The sequence below is a fragment of the Mya arenaria genome, chromosome 5 (assembly GCF_026914265.1).
Source record: "Mya arenaria isolate MELC-2E11 chromosome 5, ASM2691426v1".
NCBI classification, from domain to species: Eukaryota; Metazoa; Mollusca; class Bivalvia; order Myida; family Myidae; genus Mya; species Mya arenaria.
Window position 1 is genome coordinate 18,812,376 of NC_069126.1, and position 11,864 is coordinate 18,824,239.

Below are 11,864 nucleotides of genomic sequence, written 5' to 3' on the forward strand. Positions count from 1 at the left end.
ATTTGCTATAAATGTCTCAAAGTTTTGATGCAATTTCACAATGCTTTGAGCATGTTGAATCTGTTTTCACAAAAGTTATCACAACGAAGTACAGAAAGTTTATATTGGCTTGTTCAGTAAAAATATCTAATAAATGTAAGCCTTGATTAAAAAAATCTTAAGCAAATTGGAAAAAGTCTGCAAAATTAATTGAATCTCTTCATCAACAATATTTCTTTACCATGTAAAGCAATCTTAACTAGACTCCAAATGGTGACATGTCGAGCCCCTTAACACAGACATAATGCTCTTTCATGCATTTGCAACACAGAATAACATGGTGCTGCACAATAAGTTTACCGAAAAAACTTCACCTTAGTATGTTGAAACTCAATAGATTTCTTTTTGAAAATCATCTAATGCATGGTAAAGCACTATACAAAGTTTTTCAAATTCATTCCAAAAGCATGCACGCACTTATGCAGGCACTCACGTACACATCAATGCACGCACATACATGTACACGGAACCACCATTGTGACAGGCTCTTCAATAATTATGATGATGAAATTTTACCAAAATACCTAAGAAGAAGAAATATGACTGTCCAATTATTAGTGGTAGGTCTTTGACCAGGCAGCTATTTTCCATCAACGTTAATGGTGCACCTCCAACATCATAAAATCAGACTCCCTACAAGGCCGCTCAGAAATCAGGTATGGTCAAAGGGGCCATGCACTCTATGTGTCCAGTAAGCCCTATAAATTTCCCCTATCCTGCAGTGGCAATGCCAAAGGACCCATACACTCCATGGGTCCAGTTTAGAGCCATAAAGTGCCTTTAGTGTCCAGCAGTGGTCAAGGGGCTGTAACATGAGGACCGAATTACAACATGACACATTTACTGCCTTCTGGACAATACCAGACTTGGGATTATTAGGTGCTTTAGGACAATACCGGACATGAGACTATCGGGTGCTTTCCACATTTTTATGATGAATAACACCCAATATCAGTGAAAATCATCAATGTCAACTACTGTTTGAGAGGCTATGACTCCGGATTATTCAAAACATGGCAATAAAAATACAAGGACCACTTCCTGGCTTGCCTTATACAAAGATGTGTCAAATATGACAGTTGATCAGATTTCATTTTTCGGAATGAAATTTGAACAAGGTTATGACATGAACTTGTAATACCAACTACCATTCTGAAGTACAGAACCAACACTGTACTAAATCAGAAGGTTATGTTATTATCTAAATGAGCCTGGACACCCACAGGCTCCTGTTGACAATGGTTCAAAACTAAACCCAAATACAAACAAGGGTCAATAAATGGCAGGAAATCAATAACAAAACTCTAAAAAGCCCTGAATTACCCTAAAACTTCAGATTTTTAAACATAACACAAGAACACTGAAAGCTACTGTTTTGTTCCAGTAATAAAACCTGATGAATAGATAAATGTTTTCGGTGGGCAAAGATATTTTGAGGACAGGGATTAGAGCTGGCATGCTCCAAGTGTAAACTGTTTACATCAGGATGAAAACAGATCTAACTAGCTATCTCATTTCTATTGACAAAAACATGCATCTAGGAGATTTTCAAGTGTGTTGTGAACATCTGTGGGTCAGTGGGCTTCAACAGCTTGTTTCATGTAGCTCAAAAAACCTCTTGAGCCTGATGATAAACATTGTAACAGAAACCCATCAAATAACATGAGAAGGAAGATGAAGGTTTCCTGGTAATGTTTAAGGGCAAGAAATGTTTATACAATGAACCATGACTATGAACAGCACATTATTAAATAGCCTTATGTACTGGCACACAATAGAAAATTTCCCTAAAGGGCATATGGGGTTATTGTGCCATCTTTAGAAGAAAGTAATGGTTAAAGACAAAACAGAATGTCAACCCAAACAGTATCATAGCTTACATTAATTTGTTTAAGCTTTATTGTAAAGGCAGCCATGACATGGAAATGAATTACTCCTGAGTCTGTTTCATCAAGTATTTTAGGGTTGAAATTCATTCCTAGGAGAGATTTTTAACAGTAGTATGGCAGTGTTGAACATCTCTCCTAGGTGTGAAATCCATCCTAGGCTTCTTGATGATACAGCCTCCGGTATGGGTGACCCTTTTTGAGAGGCAAAGAGAACATTCCCCTGGTGGGCCTTGAACCCATGATCTTTTGGGTGGGTGGGAGGCACCTACATCATTAGACCACTCTCCCCTTCAACACTATCTTAATCTTCTTCTATTACAGTAGTAGAGAGCTACCAAATAACGTTCATCTTCCACAATTTCCATCAAGAGAAAGTTGCATGTTATTCTTTACAAGTGCAAACAGACACTCAACCTCTGAGAAAGTATCAAAGAGCTGTACAATTAAGTCATCACGTGCCACAAATGTTATGACTTCCCCATGTTTCTAAATCACATCAATTTACAGTTAATGAGGCTTTTCCTTCAGGCCATAACTTGTAATAACTGCAAGTGAATGCCTCTTGTCTGTCATCGCCTAGCTGATAAGCAATCTGGCTTGAGATGGTTACACACAAACATTACAGCCACAGTGTAAACTGTTTGTGTCAGGCCACAGTTTCAGCCTGTCAACTGTCACACAATGTTTTAATACGGTACATGCTGGTTTAGATAATTATTCTAGAAATTAAACATGCAGCACACAGGATTAAATTAAATCCCCTTAAATAATTGAAATGCCTTTTTAAGAAAAGAATATATTGTTTGGTGAAATATTAAAATTCTATGACCAACTTCCTTAAAGTTTGTGATTTATGAAATGACATCAATTTCAAAATCTCCTAAAAAACAATAATTAATTGACATTATTTTATCTTGCTAGGGAAGGAAATCTATCGAGCAAAGTACCAAAGTGAAACATAAATTTCACCTAGCAACCTTACTAAGAGCTTCAACTATAAACAGTAAGAACTATACTCATAAGTAACAATAACACTTTAATAAATTAATAAAATATATATATTGTTTCCTCTACCCCAGGAATGACTGACAGCTGGACTATTTGGTTTTCCAATCTGTCAGCCGTAGGTAATGAGCCTTGGAGGGGTTTAATGAAATTTCGCCACTCCAAATTCTATTTCTCAAGTTTCTAAAGATTAAAGGAAGAGGGGAGTATAATTATATCCCATGAACTTTATTTATTTTCCATAATTCTATCATCACATGCACGATGGTTGATTGCCAAGATCCTTAAAATTATTTTTTCATTTTTTGTGTAAAAATCCTCTGCCTCAGCTAAATTGTTTGTTTAAACCCCCCAGAAAAAAGGGTTGGAATGTCTTTGTGGGGAGTCAAGCACCTGTTTAAAAAACTTTTTGATGTTTTTGCACTAAAATCTGCTCAGTAAAATTTTCAGTGCAAACTTAGGGAAATGAATATCTAAGCAGATAAAACAATGTTTTGATATATCAATCAAGGTCTTCACAAAAGTATTTTTCAAGTATTTTGCTGAAAGGCCTATTATTGATGAAGGTATCTTAACACCTGGGTTGTTTGATGTGCACACTCTTATAAACAAAATATCAAAGTTAAATGTTTTTTAATGAATTTATTTTTTCGGAAGTATTGCGCTTATTATTTAAAAACACCTTTGCTTAATACATATACACAGGCAGGTAGCACTCGGACTCTGGAAACAATCCTAGGCAGGTAGCACTCGGACTCTGGAAACAATCCTAGGCAGGTAGCACTCGGACTCTGGAAACAATCCTAGGCAGGTAGCACTCGGACTCTGGAAACAATCCTAGGCAGGTAGCACTCGGACTCTGGAAACAATCCTAGGCAGGTAGCACTCGGACTCTGGAAACAATCCTAGGCAGGTAGCACTCGGACTCTGGAAACAATCCTAGGCAGGTAGCACTCGGACTCTGGAAACAATCCTAGGCAGGTAGCACTCGGACTCTGGAAACAATCCTAGGCAGGTAGCACTCGGACTCTGGAAACAATCCTAGGCAGGTAGCACTCGGACTCTGGAAACAATCCTAGGCAGGTAGCACTCGGACTCTGGAAACAATCCTAGGCAGGTAGCACTCGGACTCTGGAAACAATCCTAGGCAGGTAGCACTCGGACTCTGGAAACAATCCTAGGCAGGTAGCACTCGGACTCTGGAAACAATCCTAGGCAGGTAGCACTCGGACTCTGGAAACAATCCTAGGCAGGTAGCACTCGGACTCTGGAAACAATCCTAGGCAGGTAGCACTCGGACTCTGGAAACAATCCTAGGCAGGTAGCACTCGGACTCTGGAAACAATCCTAGGCAGGTAGCACTCGGACTCTGGAAACAATCCTAGGCAGGTAGCACTCGGACTCTGGAAACAATCCTAGGCAGGTCGCACTCGGACTCTGGAAACAATCCTAGGCAGGTCGCACTCGGACTCTGGAAACAATCCTAGGCAGGTCGCACTCGGACTCTGGAAACAATCCTAGGCAGGTCGCACTCGGACTCTGGAAACAATCCTAGGCAGGTCGCACTCGGACTCTGGAAACAATCCTAGGCAGGTCGCACTCGGACTCTGGAAACAATCCTAGGCAGGTAGCACTCGGACTCTGGAAACAATCCTAGGCAGGTAGCACTCGGACTCTGGAAACAATCCTAGGCAGGTAGCACTCGGACTCTGGAAACAATCCTAGGCAGGTAGCACTCGGACTCTGGAAACAATCCTAGGCAGGTAGCACTCGGACTCTGGAAACAATCCTAGGCAGGTAGCACTCGGACTCTGGAAACAATCCTAGGCAGGTAGCACTCGGACTCTGGAAACAATCCTAGGCAGGTAGCACTCGGACTCTGGAAACAATCCTAGGCAGGTAGCACTCGGACTCTGGAAACAATCCTAGGCAGGTAGCACTCGGACTCTGGAAACAATCCTAGGCAGGTAGCACTCGGACTCTGGAAACAATCCTAGGCAGGTAGCACTCGGACTCTGGAAACAATCCTAGGCAGGTAGCACTCGGACTCTGGAAACAATCCTAGGCAGGTAGCACTCGGACTCTGGAAACAATCCTAGGCAGGTAGCACTCGGACTCTGGAAACAATCCTAGGCAGGTAGCACTCGGACTCTGGAAACAATCCTAGGCAGGTAGCACTCGGACTCTGGAAACAATCCTTCTAAAACCTTAGTGTAGCTTCAAAATAGCAATATTATTCTGAAGAAAGATTTAAGCTTTCAACCGCAAAGTCCAAAGCTGTGTTACTAGTAAGGTAAATGTTGCAGTACAATGAATGTATGCTTAATCTATTGCAAGGAAATAAGCCTCCATACTAATTAAATTAAGAATGACAGAGTGAAGTTGGAGCCATAGACTTGAAGTCCAGAGCATATTTTTCTGAGAAAAAACAACAATAAACTGTCTATCTAACATCCCCAACCCACAACATAGTTTTGATTCCAGAAAAAACTAACTTGACAAAATAAGTGGTACCTGCAGGCTATCCATGCAGCACATTTTACATCAGTCTATGGGACTGTGACTTTGGATATATATCTTGGAAAAGTTGGGGCGATGGCTTGAAGTTCAGATTCCCCTGCATCCACATGACACTGTATAACCTGAAATCATAAAACATTTGGTTATAAAAACGTATGTTTTGGAGGAATAATTGGCAGCGGTTTGTATCAATCTTTCATCATCTCAGGAGTAGCCTGACTTGCAGCTGATAAGCCCTGTGATATAACCCAGATAGTAGAATTTATATATTAACCAGATTTAGAACATTTATCATTCAAATGTCTACAGTCGTTTTTTGCTAGCTCTTTGTTAGGTTTGTTCATCAAAATAAACCAGCATTTTATCTAACTTTCCCCGCCAGCATAAAGAACATTTCCATTTTTTTTAGGTGCCACAAATCATTTTAAATAGATAAGTTTGATATTCAGCAGAGTCTACAAAAGTTTAATGCAAGTCCATGATTTAAATATCTTAAGTGTACTTGAAAATATTTCATGTCAATTAGAATTTCAGTCTTGAGCATATCTCGAAAACAACATTATTATAATCTTATGCAGATTTGCCATGAGTTGGAAAAAAATAGGTTTTTAAAACTCAAATGTTCTTTTACTTTTTTCCGTGATAAATTTGCACTACCCATGTTTGCAAAATCCTTGATAAATTTGCATCATCCATGACATGTTGCATCACTCATGTTACATTTGCATCACCCATGATACATTTGCATCATTCCTGACAAGTTTGCATCACCCATGTTACATTTGTATCCTCCATGACATGTTTGCATCATCCTTGTAACATTTGCATCATCCATGATACATTTGCATCACTCATGATACATTTGCATCACCCATGATACATTTGCATCACCCATGATACATTTGCATCACCCATGATACATTTGCATCATCCATGAAACATTTGCATCACCCATGATATATTTACATCATCCATGATATGGTTGCATCGTCCATGATACATATGTATCACTCATGATACATATGCATCACTCATGATACATTTGCACCACCTGTGTTTTATTTGCATCATACATGATATATTTACATCATCCATGATATGCTTGCAGCATCCATGATACATTTGCATCATCCATGATACATTTGCATCATCCATGGTACATTTGCATAACCCATGTTACATTTGCATCACCCATGATACATTAGCATCCATGATATATTAGCATCCATGATACATTTGCATCATCCATGATACATTTGCATCACCCATGATACATTTGCATCACCTATGATACATTTGCATCATCCATGATACATTTGCATCATCCATGATACATTTGCATCACCTATGTTACATTTGCATCACCCATGATACATTTGCATCACCTTTGTTACATTTGCATGATATATTTACATCATCCATGATATGTTTGCATTGTCCATGACATATTCGCATCATACATGATACATTTGCATCATCCATGTTATGTTTGCATTATCCATGTTACATTTACATCATACATTATACATTTGCACTATCACCCATGATACATTTGATTTGATCAATGATATTTAATTATTATTAGTGTTGGGAATTGGTTGCAATTTTACTATCGATGATCGGTTCCACTCAAGTAACCGATTATCGATAGTACAATCGGTTTTTAAAATACTAGATAGTACCTGAGTTGTAGTTTTATTCATGTAGTTTTAAACTCTTAATCATTATATGCATACCTTATGTCTATGATTGAAGTTATTAAGTGTTGTTGTATAAAAAATAGTTCATTTTCTTGCTCATTGTGGCTTTCATCAGCCATTTTGTTACAGATAACATCTAGACACTAATATTCTTTTATTTTTTATTTATTTTATTTTATTTTTATTTTATTTTTTCGATAATCGATTATAACTAAATACTATCAATTGTCGCCGATTTCAGGCCCAACCAATCGATTTTCGATTATAATCGATCATCGGAACATCACTTATTATTATGTTTGCATCATCTGTTATATCTACATCTTTAGTAATAAGCTAACATCAACTGTGATATATGTTTGCATTGTCCATGATGCATTTGCTTCACAAGTGATTAATTAGAATTACCTGCAATAAGTTTACATCATCTGTAAGTATCAAGATTTGCATCATCCATGGTACGTTTGCATTAAAGGTATACTTACCCAGTCAAAATGAATAAAGGATAATTAGCATTCACATTATAATTTTTATAGCAAGTCAAATAAAATGAATTATCTTTTACATCTTTTTCATCTTGCTGATGTGAAAAGCAGAAGGTGTGTATCTACAAAAGGATGAAATTAATGAAAAATTAATGAAAAATTACGGAAAGTCCTGGCATCACCTTCTAATTATCTGGTTTCCAATGACAGCAATTAGACTGGTACACAATTATGACAGGTACAGAGATGGATTACCATTAATATGAGAACACAGTCAAACACCTGATGCTGAAATTGTCAGGGATTTTTTGCTTTAAAAATTGTAGGGTGGACAATAATATAAAATGTTTGACACATAGATGTAATACAAGCAGGTAAATTTAAGTGCGCCTAAGCTTGGCAATGAAACTTGGATCCTTAGAGCAAGAACTCAATAAATGTATATATAAATAAAAGCTGATGTTGAGTTATTGCATTAAGGTGATTATAAATGCCACTTAAAAAGAAAACAGTGTCTAGTGGGTAATGTGGTTAAATGGTAGAAATGTCGAACTCTCAGCAAAGAGGTACCAGATTTGATCCCCAGAGCATGGCATGGCATGGTCTTCACAGTTAAGCTTAAATAAATTAGTTAAAAATAAAGTGTTAAATAGGTACAAAATGTAATCATTTATCAATACTGCCTCCATGTCTGAGATTCGGTCCCTTTCTGGACAAGAGTTCAACAAAATTCTAACTAATGTTTGTTCAGAAATTGTATTATTTAAATAATTAAGATTGACACAGATGTCATTATTACTGTAGCCCCAAACATGCTCTCAAAGGGTACAATATGGGGACTTGTTTAGTATTACTGCGGAGGCGAAATAAATCAATTAATACAAAACACAAGATTTTATCACCCAAATGCTTTGATAGAGATCTTCACCCCAAATCAGATCCGGACATGCCACTTTTCATGAAATCAATTACCAAATAATTTTCTTTTATTTCGCGTTAGTTAATTATTTCAGTCATCGTTCCATGATTGGGCACATAACTACTCACGCCAACTGTATTTCTTTTTCTTAAATCAATTAAGGCAGGGTATGGTTCATATTTTTCTTATGAGTGTTTAAACAACTAATCCACGCTTTTCATCTCGGCCATTGTTTCATTCCTCATGTGACAATGCCCCATGTAACTTTCAACAATCTTATCTATCTAGCAAGGGCTTCCAGAAAACTTGATACTCCACAAATAATTAGGACTATTATCACTCTGTGGCTTCAATAATTGTTTTAAATTATTTTAAGTTGCACTTGTTTATGTTAGTAATTGAAAACAGACAATAGTGTCTTGGGTAGGTCTAACAAGTTAATTGAAAAAAATCAATTAAGCAAACCTCTAAAGTGAAAAAGGCCACCACACAATATTGTTTATACTCAAAATATAACAATACCATGCGTTGGTGACACCAAGTAAAATCACATGACTGGCCTACTGCCACTGGAGAACTTGAATGTAGCAGCCAAATTATTTTTATTATGCGGACTGCTTAGTTTGTTTTCTAAAAACATAATTTTCTACACACTACAAGTGCTCAATGAAATGATTGCTGTTTTTCATCAAACATGATGGAAATTGGTTAGCTAATGAGTACAATGTGTAGCATATTCTACCAAAATTCTATATAACTTTGTATTCATTTGAACCGTACTTGGCGTTAGTGTTACCAGTCTACCTAAGCCCTATTGTTTTGAGGGAACAAACCTACCAGTCCAGTCATCGGCGTGTCATGTACCCACGTCAACACAGCGCACTCGAGCCCACCACACCTGCGTCCAATGACGATGATGTTGCGGACAAAACCTGCTATAAAACAATAGGGCAGCAATGAGTAATTATGCGGATGACACCTTTTTTTCAAATGTTCTTAGTTCATACTCTCTGATGACTTAAAAAGGTTTGATCTATTGCTATTGGTTGGCTTCGAGTAGGCTAATTAGCATTATTATGAATATTTAACACCTAAGTAGGAGGGGCAAGTGTTACAATAGCTCTATTTCACAACATGTAATTCAGTTTACCATGCTTACTCATTAAACAATTCAAATGAATAACTTTGCATGTATTTCACTGGTGATATTAGAAATAGAATGATAATTAAAAAGCAGATCTTTTACTATGATTGTTCAATTTTTGAGACAATACTTAAATCATTAAACTTTGGGACAGGATGTTGATGGTAACGTGTATTAGCTGTGTATATACATGTCTGGGGTGAATCATAATAATAAGATTATCTCACTGTTCATGTTGACACAAATGAATCCCCATTTGCAAACAGTATCGGAGCCCTGTGGAGCCCAAAATCCACTATCTTCTCATATTGGGCGACTAATATACCACTGCCTATATGGGGTGTCTGAAACACACATCATAATCACAGTGCTTCTGTTTATGTCATAAAGACAACACACAAAAGTGCATTAAGCCGTATATTATATTACAGTTATTAAGACATTTTTGCATTCATTCTATCAACATTTTTGCTTCAATACGAAATTGTCATAATGCCTACGTTTCCATAATGTTTATTTGATTATGTCATAATCTGTAATTTGGGTGATACACTCCTATTTGTTTTAAGATTTGAGTGCCTCCGCTTATTTTAAGTTTGTATCTCTTTAATGTGACACTTTGTCCTTTGTAAAACACAAACTTGTCTACAAGTGTGCAGTAACCTTCGTACAGTAGAGTTATTTATTTTCAACTGATGACAACTTCTAAGAAGACCAAATTGCAATGTAAATACATTAGCTTCCTAAGAAGCAGCATTTAATAAATGCTCTGTCTTTTAATTACAGATAACATTGCCAATTAAACTGCTTGCCTTTTAAACGTAGCATTGAAAGTCATCAATCTATCAAAATTATCTTTTAACAAGAAATTTATTATAAATAATTGTATTTTAAGTGAAATACAAATTAACACTACAAATTATACTTAAAGAGGAGAAAACTAAGTAGTTTTGAGTTATATGTTAAAAGGACCTTTAGTGCATATTGTTTAATCAGTGAGAGACCAAAGAAACAAGAGTTTTGCCTGATTAGTCGAAAATGAAAATAATCATCCTATATGGTATTTTCTTTCTATTTTGTTTGTATTTTAAAAGTAATGATAATTATTTTAATCTAAATTTCTTAAAGGAACTAGACACTAAATAATACAATTGCAAGAAAAAAAGAAAATTGTCAAAAACTTGAATCAAAAATTACTGGGATTGTCTACCACATAAATCCCAAATAATTTAAAAATAGCGTCGGTATATGTATCTGTACTAATCATGTGACTTCCACATGCTAAATAAACACACAATAAACTGGGAAACAATTGTGCAACTTTTTAAACAGATAAACTCAGCTAAGACAGTAACAAAATATTATTTTAATCATATACAAGAGCTGTCGTAAGACAGCGCGCTCTACTACGCCGCTAGAAGTGAATACAATAACGATGTAATATTACCAAGTTTGGTCTCTTTATGTCAAACCTAACTAAATTATTCGATACATACGGTGACTTTGATGCTGCCCTCCCACCAGCCTGCCCGAACAATGACGCAAGTCATTCAAATAACTTGTTTTCCCATTATGAAAATGTGGTTAAGAATATACAAATATGCCTTTCAAAAGAAATTAAAGTAAAATTAAAAAAATAAATAATCAAGGGCCATAATTTGTATTCAGGGTTAAAATGGAGTTATGTTTCTTGTTGTAAGATGGTCGTAAATAATTTTGAATTTTATTAAGTGCATTGAATGAGGTATAGAAGTTTTTTTTATTAAAATCCCAACTTGCCCTAAAACTTTAACCTGCCCTAAAACTTTAACCTAAGTCAATCAGGGGCCATAACTTGTATTAAGGATAATATGGAGTTATGTAACACCATTGTGTGATGGTCCTGAACAATTATGTGAAGTATTAGGTCAATTGAATGAAGGGTATAGAAGTTTTTAATAAATATCCCAACCTGCCCTAAAACTTTAACCTAAGTTCCATAGTCAATCAGGGGCCATAATCTGTATAAAAGATAATATGGAGTTATCTAAACTCATTATGTGTAGGCTCTGAACAACTGTGTGAAGTATTAAGTCAACTGAATGAATGGTATTGGACTTTTAAGTGAAAATCCCAACTTGCCCTAAAACTTTAACCGGACGCTGGGGCGAGTAGTATAGCCCT

The 11,864-nt window shown here is 36.4% G+C and overlaps 1 long non-coding RNA gene across 1 annotated transcript; it reads right to left on the reverse strand.

Moving 5' to 3' along the window:
* Window positions 1–5,510: 5,510 nt before the first annotated feature.
* LOC128233414 (uncharacterized) lies at window positions 5,511–10,065 on the reverse strand. The gene is made up of 3 exons (XR_008260676.1): window positions 9,929–10,065; window positions 9,395–9,492; window positions 5,511–5,575 (listed from the first exon to the last, which is right to left on the reverse strand). It is a non-coding gene; the product is annotated as an uncharacterized LOC128233414 (long non-coding RNA).
* Window positions 10,066–11,864: the final 1,799 nt, after the last annotated feature.